Consider the following 15020-nt stretch of genomic DNA (forward strand, 5'->3'; position numbering starts at 1 on the left):
CAGTTATGCACATAGAAAATATGAGTAATAGCGCTCCTAGCACACATCCCTGGAACGATCCTAATGATACCCTAGTCACTGATGGACACTCACCGTCGGGATAATGTAGTGGGTTCTATTACTTCAGAAGTCTTTGAGCCACTCACATGTCTGGGAACCTATTCCATGTGCTTGTACCTTTGTTAAAAGTCTGCAGTGAGGCACTATGTCAAATGCTTCTCGGAAATCAAGAAATATGGAATCTGGGTTTGTGAATTTTTGATGGCAAAGTTAGAGGAGCAATGCATCTGCATTAAATTTTGCGTGAAACTCAAGAAAACCTTTACAGAGACACACCAAATGATGCAGGGAGCCTATAGCGATGAGTGCTTAAGCCATACTCGGTGTTACGTATTATTCACACGTTTTAAAAATGGCTTTACAAAAGTCAAAAATGATCCTTGTTCAGGACGCTCTTAGATGTCCCCTGATGACGCTTGTGTCAGGAACGTCAACGAAATTGTGTGTGCCAGTCGAAGATTCACTGTCCGAGAGATTGTAGAAGAATGTAACATTTCAATTGGATCATGTTATGAAATGACACAGCATCTTGGAATGCATTGTGTTGCCGCCAAGTTCATTCCACGGCTCATGAGTCAAAACCAAAAAAACTTTTTGGATCTCACAAAAGAGAATGAGATGTTCCATGTGAGAATAGTATGACCCCTGCAGACTTCTTTTTATTTCCAAAGTTGAAAAGGATGAAGTTTTGCAATGGTAGATGAGATAAAAGAAAATTCGCAGACAGCACTTTATGCGACCCAGCAAGAGGTGTGTCAAGACTGCTCCTGGAAGTGGAAATGATATTGGGAGCAGTGTATCAATTGTGGAGGAGAGTATTTCGAAGGAGACAATCCATAGTAACTAAAAGATAAGCATAGAAAATTTTGTGGACAAAGTTCTGGAATTTTTTGAACAGACGTCGTATGACAAAAGAGCATGCTGAGTTGCCCATGAGTGATGCTTTGTACTGATTTGTGGACATAAACTTATTGGTCACTATGAAACTGATTAGATTCAAACCCAGAATATGTACAAGAATTCTGCAGGAAACTGATGTTACGGATTGGTCTGTAATTTCGTAGGTCTGTTCTTTCGCCCTTCGTATTTACAGGAGACGCCTCTGTATTTTTTTCCCCAGTTGCTTAGGTCTTTCTGCTGGGTGAGAGATTCACAATAAATACAAGCTAAGTAAGGGTCCAGTGCCATATAGCACTCTTTGTAAAACCAAATTGAGATTCCATCTGCAACTGGCGACTTATTTGTTTTTAATTATTTCAGGTGTCAGGGATGCTTACGAGGGTGGTTTGAAAAGTTCTTGAAACAGAATAGAAAAAAAGTACTTATGTCACTGAAACTTTTTTGTTTTTCAATGTACCCTGCTTGTAGATTAATTCATTTGGTCCAACAGTGTTCCAATACCTTGATCCCATCTCGACAATGATTTTCCTCCAGGCCTACAAAATAGTTGTCAACTCAGGCTACCAATTCTTCATTTAAGTGAATCTTCATCCACAAAGAAAAATTTTCAGTTTAGGGAAGAGGCACGTGTGGCAACAATTCATACCTTAGTTTGTGTAATTTTACCATGGCGATGGCACACGCGTGTGAGCGTGCATTGGCTTGATGCTAGATGACTTTCTTCCTTATTAAACCTGGCCTTTTTTGCATACCTTTTGTTATAATTTGTCCAGAAGGTTAGCATAGTATTCTCCAGTAATTGTTTGCCCAGTGGGGAGACAATGTACAAACAGAATCCCCTTCTCATCCCAGAACACTGATGCCATGATCTTCCCCGCTGAAGGAATTTGGTGGCGCATCCCAGAACACTGACGCCAAGTCCTTCCCCGCTGAAGGAGTTTGGCGGCGGAGATTCAGCATGTTTCCACTGCTTTGATTGTTGCTTTGTCTCTGGGGTATAGTAGTAAAACAAAGTTTCTTCGTGGTCACAAACCAGCACAAAAGATCTTGTTTGTTTCTCCTAAAACAGGCCAAACATTGTTGTGATATGTCCATTCTCATGCGTTTTTGACCCAGCGTCAAGAGTCGCGGCACCCATCTTGTGAATACCTTTCAGATACATCTGGCAAGCGTGAGCAATTTCATGCCCTCTAAATTGGTGATCCTCCTTGATCATTATGCGCACTTTTGCAATGATTTCTAGAGTAGTGACACATCTTGGCTGACCTATTCATGGATGATCATCATCTAAGCTCTCCTGACCAAATTTAAATTCATTTATCCACTTGGCAACAGTTGAAGACAAAGGAGCAGAGTCCCCTGGTGTATTCTGGAAATCGGCATGAATGTCCTTCGCTTTCATACCTTTCTTTACGAAGTTCTTAATTACTGCTTGAATCTCGACCCCCCCCCTGTACCGTCCCGTCATTGCAGATCACTACACAGGAACAACAACAGAGCCGTGTCACTGCCACAGCTCTCTTCCAAGAGCACTGACATGGCATGTGTTTACAGGCAACAGTCCAACGAATATCATGTGAACAACTTGTGCTAGCGCTGGCCTCTTGTGGTGATTGTTGTTAGGTGTCTTTGTGCTATTGTCAAATGACGGTATGTTTATATGATTCTCTTGCATGAATGATTTCTTGAATGCAAAATTTAAAACATTTATCTCCTACTGCCACACCAGACTGGTCAAGTGACTTGATGGAAAACTTTGACTCACTTAGTGATTTTACATAGGACAATAATTTCCCCTGCTTCTCAGCCAGATCTTTTGCTGAGGTATGACAGTGGTAGTAACCTTTCCTTGTTGGCATTTGGCATTCTCTTTTGAACTAAGAGTGCAGTAGCTTTTCCTTCCTCAGTATTTTCTGAATTTCATTGTTAAACCACAGTGGCTCTTTTGCATCCATAATTCGTTTACTCGGTACAGACTTGTTGAGAGTGCAATTCACGATCTATTTAAGCTTTGACCATAATCTCTCTATGTCCATCTTAATGGAACTAAGTGATGTCAGTTCTGTCTAAGTGAGATGCTAACATCTGCTTATCTGCTCTTTCTGGCATGAACATTTTCCTAGCCTTCTTGACTGATTTATTAATTTTTGTAATCTTAGTTGTTATGATGTTATCATGATTATTAATCCCCATCTCTATGCTGAAGTCATTGATGATATCTGGGCTGTTTGTAACTACAAGGTCTAAGATATTTCCATTGCATGTGGCATGCCAAACTAGGTGCTCAAGACAATTTTCGAAAACCACATTCAAAAGTGCTTCACAAGATTGACTGCACCCCCTGAAATAAAGCCATAGGCTACCATCTATACTCAGTAGGCTAAATTAACCTCCAACTAGCATTGCATGATCTAGGTATTTACGTGCTACTGTCTGTAGACTTTCTTTGAATGGCTCCAAAACTGTCATAGCAGAACCGGGTGGATGATTAAAACATCCATTAATTAACGTGATTTCACATAGACTTGTTATAGGCAACCAGGTAACTTCACTGTCACAATCAGCTTTGACCTCAATAGAGACAATGGACACTCCCTCTCCTACAGTGTCTAACCTGCCTTTCCGATATATATTCCATTAATCACTAAATATGTGAGAGCTTTCTACTCTGGGTTTCAGCCAGCTCTCAGTCTCTGAGAATAATTTGAGTGGGAGACTTTCCTGGATGGCAGTAAATTCGGAAACTGTGTTACAAGTACTTTGACAACTGATAAAATTTTGACAATCTACACTGGAGTGAATTCAAAAGATAAACCTCAACCAACATTGAATGTATCTTGGTGATAAAGAGCCAAAATAAATAAATTGATGATTTTATTCCATTTCATCTGATTGAATGAAACACACACAGCATAACTACTCAGAAAACAACTATAGTGTGGATTACATTTACTATCATACATGTAGCACTCTGAGAACATTTCACCTTGTCATAGTAGTCCTGTGTTTTGGAACTAGGCAGTGCTTCATTTCACAAAGCGAAAGGAATAGCTTGTGTAAAAAAAAAGAAGAGGAAATAGTGGTTGCTGGTGTTTTTAACACTATCATTCAATTTAGTTCCTACTGTGAACTTTGCAGCTAGGATATGTAAATGCTCTGAGACTGCTATTGATAATATCTTTATGAACAAATCTAGGGGAAAGACGTCATATCACAAAACCAATAGTAAATGGACTATCTGATCACGACGTGCAGCATCTTGTGTTAAATGTTGAAACTTGTCAGGATAAAAAAATATTAAATCTGAGTACAGGAGGATAATAAATAAGCCAGAAATTGAGGAATTCAGGAAATTGCTCAAAGACATGAACTGGAGAGATGTTTACCTGACTCAAATGGAAAATACAAAGCATTTATTAATAAAGTTACCTCCTCTTTTGAAAATTGTTTTCCCCTAAAGGTAACTCAGATCACACAGAAGTCAAAAGATAAACCATGGATTACACAAGGAATAAAGATATCATGTGGGGCAAAAAGGAGACTGTATCTACTATCTAGGAACATTTCTGATATTAGAATTGTAATGCATTGCAAAGAATACTGCAAAATATTGAATCAAGTAATCCAGAAATCGAAGTAGCTTTATTAAGAGAAAAAGATGATTGTATCTGGCAACAAAATAAGAACTGTATGGGATATAGTGAAGACAGAGAGAAGTGGGGCCAAAAAGGAAGTGGAACAGATAGCTCTAAAAGTAAATGAGACTTTGGTAACAAGTGCATGTAGTGCTGTAAATCTCTTAAGCAAGACTTAATTTTTGTTACTGACGGCTCGGGGTTATCAGGTTCGGTGAATGGTGCAATGGAGTATCTGGGACCAGTCTTTGAAGAACATCGTGTAGAACCTATTCGAGGAACTTTGAATTCCAACCATTGCTTCTCAGTATACTTACTCCTCAATGAAATTTGATGCAAGTTATATATCTATATTTCCAACAAATAGCTCAATACATATTATCAATACTAGGAATAAGAACAATCTACATAAAGACCTAAAATCACTTATGTTGGTCCAAAAGGGGGCCCAATATTCAGGAACACACATTTTCAATAAATTACCAGCAACCATTAAAAACTTGGTTTCAGGTAAAGCACAGTTTAAACAGAGTTTGAATGAGTTTTTGATAGGCAATGCCTTCTACTCTACAGATGAATTTCCTAACAGAGACTGTTAGGCCAGCTTAAGTAAAAATATGTTAGATTTAAGTTTTGACAGTACTTGGTTGCAACAGTCAATATTAGGTATTTTGTGTATGCTAAATTTATTAATAGTGCATAACATAAATTTATTAATAGTGCATAACAATGTTCCCCCCCCCCCCCCCCCCCCCCCCCCCATGAACCATGGACCTTGCCGTTGGTGGGGAGGCTTGCGTGCCTCAGCGATACAGATAGCCGTACCGTAGGTGCAACCACAATGGAGGGGTATCTGTTGAGAGGCCAGACAAACGTGTGGTTCCTGAAGAGGGGCAGCAGCCTTTTCAGTAGTTGCAAGGGCAACAGTCTGGATGATTGACTGATCTGGCCTTGTAACAATAACCAAAATGGCCTTGCTGTGCTGGTACTGCGAACGGCTGAAAGCAAGGGGAAACTACAGCCGTAATTTTTCCCGAGGGCATGCAGCTTTACTGTATGATTACATGATGATGGCGTCCTCTTGGGTAAAATATTCCGGAGGTAAAATAGTACCCCATTCAGATCTCCGAGCGGGGACTACGCAAGAGGATGTCGTTATCAGGAGAAAGAAAACTGGTGTTCTACGGATCGGAGCGTGGAATGTCAGATCCCTTAATCGGGCAGGTAGGTTAGAAAATTTAAAAAGGGAAATGGATAGGTTGAAGTTAGATATAGTGGGAATTAGTGAAGTTCGGTGGCAGGAGGAACAAGACTTCTGGTCAGGTGACTACAGGGTTCTAAACACAAAATCAAATAGGGGTAATGCAGGAGTAGGTTTAATAATGAATAGGATAATAGGAATGCGGGTAAGCTACTACAAACAGCATAGTGAACGCATTATTGTGGCCAAGATAGATACGAAGCCCACGCCTACTACAGTAGTACAAGTTTATATGCCAACTAGCTCTGCAGATGACGAAGAAACTGAAGAAATGTATGATGAAATAAAAGAAATTATTCAGATTGTGAAGGGAGACGAAAATTTAATAGTCATGGGTGACTGGAATTCGAGTGTAGAAAAAGGGAGAGAAGGAAACATAGTAGGTGAATATGGACTGGGGGACAGAAATGAAAGAGGAAGCCGCCTGGTCGAATTTTGCACAGAGCACAACATAATCATAACTAACACTTGGTTTAAGAATCATGAAAGAAGGTTGTATACATGGAAGAACCCTGGCGATACTAAAAGGTATCACATAGATTATATAATGGTAAGACAGAGATTTAGGAACCAGGTTTTAAATTGAAAGACATTTCCAGGGGCAGATGTGGACTCTGACCACAATCTATTGGTTATGGCCTGTAGATTAAAACTGAAGAAACTGCAAAAAGGTGGGAATTTAAGGAGATGGGACCTGGATAAACTAAAAGAACCAGAGGTTGTACAGAGATTCAGGGAGAGCATAAGGGAGCAATTGACAGGAATGGGGGAAATAAATACAGTAGAAGAAGAATGGGTAACTTTGAGGGATGAAGTAGTGAAGGCAGCAGAGGATCAAGTAGGTAAAAAGACGAGAGCTAGTAGAAATCCTTGGGTAACAGAAGAAATATTGAATTTAATTGATGAAAGGAGAAAATATAAAAATGCAGTAAGTGAAACAGGCAAAAAGGAATACAAACGTCTCAAAAATGAGATCGACAGGAAGTGCAAAATGGCTAAGCAGGGATGGCTAGAGGACAAATGTAAAGATGTAGAGGCCTATCTCACTAGGGGTAAGATAGATACCGCCTACAGGAAAATTAAAGAGACCTTTGGAGATAAGAGAACGACTTGTATGAATATCAAGACCTCAGATGGAAACCCAGTTCTAAGCAAAGAAGGGAAAGCAGAAAGGTGGAAGGAGTATATAGAGGGTCTATACAAGGGTGATGTACTTGAGGACAATATTATGGAAATGGAAGAGGATGTAGATGAAGATGAAATGGGAGATGTGATACTGCGTGAAGAGTTTGACAGAGCACTGAAAGACCTGAGTCGAAACAAGGCCCCCGGAGTAGACAATATTCCATTGGAACTACTGACGGCCGTGGGAGAGCCAGTCCTGACAAAACTCTACCATCTGGTGAGCAAGATGTATGAAACAGGCGAAATACCCTCAGACTTCAAGAAGAATATAATAATTCCAATCCCAAAGAAAGCAGGTGTTGACAGATGTGAAAATTACCGAACTATCAGCTTAATAGGTCACAGCTGCAAAATACTAACACGAATTCTTTACAGACGAATGGAAAAACTAGTAGAAGCCAACCTCGGGGAAGATCAGTTTGGATTCCGTAGAAACACTGGAACACGTGAGGCAATACTGACCTTATCTTAGAAGAAAGATTAAGGAAAGGCAAACCTATGTTTCTAGCATTTGTAGACTTAGAGAAAGCTTTTGACAATGTTGACTGGAATACTCTCTTTCAAATTCTAAAGGTGTCAGGGGTAAAATACAGGGAGCGAAAGGCTATTTACAATTTGTACAGAAACCAGATGGCAGTTATAAGAGTCAAGGGACATGAAAGGGAAGCAGTGGTTGGGAAGGGAGTAAGACAGGGTTGTAGCCTCTCCCCGATGTTGTTCAATCTGTATATTGAGCAAGCAGTAAAGGAAACAAAAGAAAAATTCGGGGTAGGTATTAAAATTCATGGAGAAGAAATAAAAACTTTGAGGTTCGCCGATGACATTGTAATTCTGTCAGAGACAGCAAAGGACTTGGAAGAGCAGTTGAATGGAATGGACAGTGTCTTGAAAGGAGGATATAAGATGAACATCAACAAAAGCAAAACAAGGATAATGGAATGTAGTCTAATTAAGTCGGGTGATGCTGAGGGAATTAGATTAGGAAATGAGGCACTTAAAGTAGTAAAGGAGTTTTGCTATTTGGGGAGCAAAATAACTGATGATGGTCGAAGTAGAGAGGATATAAAATGTAGGCTGGCAATGGCAAGGAAAGCGTTTCTGAAGAAGAGAAATTTGTTAACATCCAGTATAGGTTTAAGAGTCAGGAAGTCATTTCTGAAAGTATTCGTATGGAGTGTAGCCATGTATGGAAGTGAAACATGGACGATAAATAGTTTGGACAAGAAGAGAATAGAAGCTTTCGAAATGTGGTGCTACAGAAGAATGCTGAAGATTAGATGGGTAGATCACATAACTAATGAGGAAGTATTGAATAGGATTGGGGAGAAGAGAAGTTTGTGGCACAACTTGACCAGAAGAAGGGATCGGTTGGTAGGACATGTTCTGAGGCATCAAGGGATCACCAATTTAGTATTGGAGGGCAGCGTGGAGGGTAAAAATCATAGAGGGAGACCAAGAGATGAATACACTAAGCAGATTCAGAAGGATGTAGGTTGCAGTAGGTACTGGGAGATGAAAAAGCTTGCACAGGATAGAGTAGCATGGAGAGCTGCATCAAACCAGTCTCAGGACTGAAGACCACAACAACAACAACAACAACAACAACAATATTTCATTCTGACAGCGTATTAATTCTGTAAATATTAGCTTCTCCAGTTTACTGTATTGTATTCACCTATTTTGACAATCTCGTGACAAATGATCAGGGTGGTATTCATTATATTAAAATGTTTTGTGTTATACATTCTGACATGTTCCACACCCTTGAGAATCATCTCATTTTTTCGGTGTATGTAACGAAAACTGAATCAAATCAAATGCAATCACCATCTCTCATCATGTAATAACTTCACTTCTTCTTCTTCCCTTGTCGTCTCCTGTTTTTCCAGTACTCATCCATCTCCTCCTCATGTTTTTCCCCCTTTATTCTATTCGTGTTGTTCTCAATCCCCTATTTCTTCTGCATCGAAAGCCTTTTATTTTTATTTATTTATTTTTTTTATCGAGGTGAGTCTTTATGGACTGCGTGGTAACAACCGACTTCACTGTAGTGTCCAGGTCTTGTTCTTGCTCCAGCGTTGACTTCCTGCCAGTATCTTCTGAGCCCCTCCAAGAAGTACCTTTTTATGCCCTTCAGATAAGGGTCCTCACTGTCTTTCGGATGTTGATGCCATGTTAAAACCTTGGTAGTTGGTCACCAATCTTCTAAATTTGTTCCTTTCAGGAATTTCTCTCTGAGATACCAATCTGCTTAAGATCTTTTTCACATTCTTTGAACCATCTCGGCCTCGTTTTCTTAGATGGGATGAAACTCTGTATTCTTTTTGATAGTCAATCACCGTCCATTTTCATGAGATGACCATAAAATAACAATCATTTCTTTGTAATGGATGCTGTGATAGGTTCTGTCTTGCTGCACGATTCCTCATTTGCTCTCATTCACCATTGTCCATCGACCCATCTATTACCTTAGGATTTTCCTTAATATCCTACACTCACGCTTTTCCAGCCGCTCAGCTTGACCTTGTCTATTCGTGGTCAAAGTTTTGGATGCTTATAAGCCCTCAGGTTTTACAACTGTATTATAATGTTGGAACTTGGCCCACATACTCATAGACTTTTTGTTATAAGTATTCTTTGTCAGTTGGTATGCTTGGTCTAACTTCCTCATCCTGGCAATTGCTTCTTCTTTTAATCCATTCTCCTGGTGGATGACTTCACCGAGATACCTGAAATTCTTAACTCATCCGATTTTTTCCCAGGTTGGTTATCATCCATTCAGGTCCGTTACAGATGTTCGTCATATATTTTGTCTTTTGAATAGAGATCTGGAGTCTAACTTTTTTCAGCAATTTCTGACAGCCTATTTATCTTGTTGACTGCTGACTCTATGTTGTTAGCAAAAATGGCCAGGTCAGCCGCAAAATCTAAGCAGTCAATGCACACCCCTTTGTTCTTAGGACCAAGTCTGAACCACTCTTCATTTGTTTCTTCTTGGGCTAATAACTTTCTCCACTCTGGAGTGACCTTTTCCAAGACACAATTGAAAAGGAGAGGGATAGTCCATCTCCTCGTCTTATGTCCGTTCTGATTGTAAAGGGTTTAGATACCTCACCCATAAATTTAATTTTTGACGCTGTGTTAGTAAGAGTTTGTTTGATCAGCTTTCTTGAGGTATTATCCATCCCAAACTTTTCCAAAATATTCATTAATGCCTGTCAGTCGATGGAGTCATATACTTTTTGAAAATCAACAAACATGACCACATAGTTATTTCTTCCAGTTTTTTGGACCTGATGATGTTCTTCAGGCTAAAGATCTGTTCTGCGCAAGAATCGCCCTTTCGGAAACCAGCTTGATAGTCCCCAATCAGTTGGTTACAATGACCTTCTATTCTATTCTGTATCACTTTGGAGAGAATCTTATATGGAACAGATACTAATGAGGTACCCCTATAGTTATTGACATTCTATTTATCACCTTTTTTGTGTAGACGATGGATTAAAGCTGACTGCCATTCAGTTGGTATCATCCCAGCTCTCCAGATCTCCTCAAAAAGTTGGACTAGTATATCTAGAGTTTCATTATTTGCCAGCTTCAGTAGTTCCACCACTATTGAATCCTCTCCAGCTGCCTTATTATTCTTAAAGTTGTTGATGATCTCTTTGGTCTCCTCTTTACTAGATGGAGATGAGGGGTAGTTTGTGGATTGGGGCACATGCAGGGAATCTTTCTTTCGGTTCATCACAATTAAGTAGGTTTTCAAAGTAACGAGACATGATCTTGCAGTTTTCTTTGTTGGTCAGGCCGAGTGTGGTGTGCATACTGTAAGACCTTCAGTACACACACCATCAGATTATTTGACTTGTTGCTCTAACGAAGTAAGCGAGTGTCAGCAATATGTCTCGTGGTCTTATCATGGTGTGTTTATCTTCTGCCATTCGGTCAGATGATAGAAATGCCACTTGCATGCTTAGAGTAGCAGATTGACGGTGACCAACTTTAAACAGAATTTGATTAATTTTCACACACATTTACTAAAATAATAACAAATATAAAAATTACTTAACTTGGTTCTGGATGCTATTTACAATTGACAATCTGAAGTTCTTTGGGATTGGTACGTTAATCTTATTCTCACATATATCTCAGATACTTGACAAAAGTGTCTATACATTTATCTTCATGGCTATGTACAGGAATATGGTAATCTTATCAGGCGCAGACTGAATCTTGACTATGGACTGGTACAGACAATTGTAGAACTCGACGGACTGGTACAGACTAATGCAGACTGGTACAGACTAATGCAGACTCATACAGACTGGTGCAGACAAATGCAGACTGACTGATCGAAGGTCTTTACACTCGTTATAATACCTCGCACGTTCATGTATCACTGCGCGAGTGTGATGCGCGAGGAGAAAATGTTCTATGTTCGCAGCAATCTCATTGGCTGCGTTACATATTAATACGCGGATCGGCGGAAGCAGAATTTGGTCCATCTCTATGGCAGCGCCATCTCATAGTGCGGAGATGGACGAGCGCTGCGCCTGCGCTGTTTTGCTTAGCGGGGCGCACTCTAGTGGGAAATTTGTGTACGCGCTGAATATGCGGAACTATGTACACAACACTGAGCTTTCCATTTTCGTCTCTAAAACAAAAACTAGGGGCTTGGTATCCTTTCAAGTTCGATTTGAACGTCTGATAGAAGTCTCTGACATTGTTTATCTGGAAACGCTGATCGATCTATTCTAACTGCTGTTTCTCATGCAATTGCTTAGACCTTCATAGAGTTCTGGCTGCATATTTTCGAACTTCATGGAATACATCAAAATCATCAGGACTCCTGGTAGAATTCCACTTTTTCCATGCACTTGCTGTTTGGGCCACCACCTCACCACAAACCTCATTCCACCATGTATGATTCCTCTTTTTAGCTGTCAGGATTGTAGTATTAGCTGCTTGTTGGATCATGGAGGCAATGTCTGCCCATTTATGGGATTCAACTGTCAGTTACTGGTGGCATTGTTCCAATATGTTTTGATTGATTTTGATCTTCGCAATATCATATTTATGAATTTTATTTCCGGTTTTCACGGTCTTATTGAGAGGGATGAAATTAATTTTGATCTTGGAGAGGTGATGATCCTTTTAAATTCAGTATTTTATCTGTAAAAAGGTTTCTTTCTATTATTTCTGATTGTTTGATGTTGTTTCTTTCTTATTTCTGTAATCCATGCTATCATTGAGTCCTTCTTCCAGTACTACTCATTCAGTAGAGGTCTCTAAAAAAAGATTAATCTTCTTTTAGCCATTACTTCTGATATTTTCTCAAAATTTTTGTAGATCTCCTCATTACTTCTCATTTTCCAGCCATCTGTAGCTTGTATTGCAACCATTATTTTCTAATAATGCTCCTTTGAGGAACCTCTGTTCTGTCCAGCTTATAGTTCATCATTAGGCATCCTCATCCATATAAACATCCTGGTCATACCACTGTGGGATAGTGTTTTAGTTTTGTTTTTTTAGTTGTACATTTCTTGTTGTAAATATCCTTTGTAAAACGATTTGCTCTCTCCAGTTTGCTGACTCTTGCATCTACTGTTAATTCTTCTAGTCCATTTTGTTGTACAGTTTGTCCAATATATTTAAATTTACTTACTAATGCTATTTTACATTTTTGTTTTTCTAAGAATGTTGATGCATTGTTTGAAATTGTCATCAATGTTGTTTTTTCGGCTGAAATTTTGGGACCAGCTCTCTTTGCTATTTCTTCCAAAAGATTTCTTTCAATAACTGTCTGTCAGATTTTTTGAAAGTATATCAGAATCATCTGCAGAAGCCAGGCAGTTTACCTTAATTCCATTTGTTATTTGTCCTAAAATTATTGGTTCAATTTTGTAATTTTTTTTTCTCCAAATTCCAGATACTTTCTATTTTTTCTAGAATGCAGTGTTACAGTAAAGGTGATAAACTGTCCCCTTGTCTAACACCAGTTTTTATTTCAAATGGTTGAGATACTTCTCCCATAAATTTAGCTTCAGTCATCCTATTTGCTAGTGTTTTGAGGATTATGTTTGCTTTAATACAAAATTCTTTGATGATTTTACCTATAATTTCTCTGCCTACCAAATCAAAAGTTTTCTTGAAACCAATACATGATACTATTATAGGTTTGGTGCTTAGCAGTCTGTGGAGGATTATCGATTTTCTAATAAACATCTGCTCTGTGCAGGGTCTTCCCTTTCTAGAGCTCCTCGAGATTCTCCCAGTTATTTGTCTAAAGTTTCTACAACTCTGTCCAGAGAATTTTTGATAATATTTTGTATACCACTGGCAGAAGTGAGGCATCTCTGCCATTGTTGACATTTTGAGTGTCCCCTTTTTTTCATAGCTGTGGATTAATGCTTTCCATAATCTCTTCAGCTTTCCAAATGTTCTCAAACAGCAGTTGTAGATCATTTGTGTGTTCTGACTATTTCAATAATTTTGCTGTAGTGGAGTCTTCATTTGTTGCTTTGAAGTTTTGGAAGATTTGATGGCTTCATGAATTTATTGCTCTGTTAGTGGAAAATCTTCCTCCAGATGTTGTGGGACTGCTATTATATATTGCTACAATGTGCTGTTATTGTTGTTGTTGTTGTTGTTGTTGTTGTTTGGTTGCCTGTTCTTCAGCACTTTCTTTCTGTTTCCTTTATCTATTTGCCGCCATTTTAGCCCATTTACCGGTATTTTCAGCTTGTTCTTCACTTATTTGACCTTTTGGTGGCTCCTCTTGAAGAGATCATATTTCTCAGCATTTAAAATTACATCATCTGCTGCTCTTTCGCAACTGAATTTCATCATGTCCATCTTCCTTGACTCAAGATCCTGAATTTTCATCCTTAATTCTTGAACAGTCTCATTTCTCTTTTTGTGTTTTCCAGATGAAGAAACTTTTGGTCCTCAAAGCTAAGATTAGTATCAGTTTTTTTATTTGTTTCTGCCTATGGCTGCTATATCTCTTTAGTTAGAATATTTTCTCTCTCTGTATTTGATTATAGTCTAAGTCTGAATATTTTTATAAGTACATTTATTGCTGTAGCAATGAGTAAAATAAATTGTATTGCACTGCCTGTAGCATGTAGCACCATTTTGACTTTTAGTCCTCTTGCTGTACAAAAAGTAGCTTTGATGATTACTTAATGCAAGTATTTTGTAAGAGCTGTGGAACGGTTAGTATCTGTTTATATTTTTCTGATTAATTCAAGCTCGTCAATGCACATCCTGTGTTAAGGAAATATTTGCACTGAATTTACTGTGTGTTAAATATAAGCAGTGGATCCATTGGGGTAGTCTGTTTGGTAGAAATATGTCAAGGTGAACAAAACAGGAGATGGTGAAGGAAGAGAGGGAAAAGAACAACATTTGCTTCTCATCAGCATTATAACTGGGTTGCAACATTCAGTGAAAATTATCTGTGACAGGAAGTTGTCATAAATACATTTTTTGAAGAAACTTTATGTTTGTATAAGCATTTATTAAATTTAAAAAGTTGGATTTCATCTGTTAATACAAAAGATAATGTTTTGCATTGCAGGCATGATGAACCTGTCAAAGATGAAGAATCGGCCAATGATTCTTATTGGAGGATAACAGTATGTATAACTTAAACTTGAGATTCTTGAAAATAAAGCTAGTCAGTATTTCTTAACAGTACTGATTTAAATACATCTAAAAGATCGCTGTTACCTAAATGAAAGTTGACGAGCAAAGTCTTAGTGGACATTTGTATAAAATTGTCATAGGTGTTATTTACAAGAAGAGTAAATAGTTTCAATAGGAATGTGGTGAGACATTTAACAAATGTCATGACCACACATTAATAGGACCTTATAACACTACCATTATGATATTAGTATGCTTTTACGTAAATAACAGAAACCCTGTCTCTATGTTGCCACGTATAACCCTCTTACTAAAATTTAGTTTAGTTT

At 38.5% G+C, this 15020-nt stretch overlaps 1 pseudogene; it reads left to right on the forward strand.

Moving 5' to 3' along the window:
• LOC124554871 overlaps positions 1-14679 on the forward strand; it is a 76108-nt pseudogene extending 61429 nt beyond the window's left edge.
• The last annotated feature ends 341 nt before the right edge of the window (positions 14680-15020 follow it).

This window comes from Schistocerca americana, chromosome X (assembly GCF_021461395.2).
Source record: "Schistocerca americana isolate TAMUIC-IGC-003095 chromosome X, iqSchAmer2.1, whole genome shotgun sequence".
NCBI classification, from domain to species: domain Eukaryota; kingdom Metazoa; phylum Arthropoda; class Insecta; order Orthoptera; family Acrididae; genus Schistocerca; species Schistocerca americana.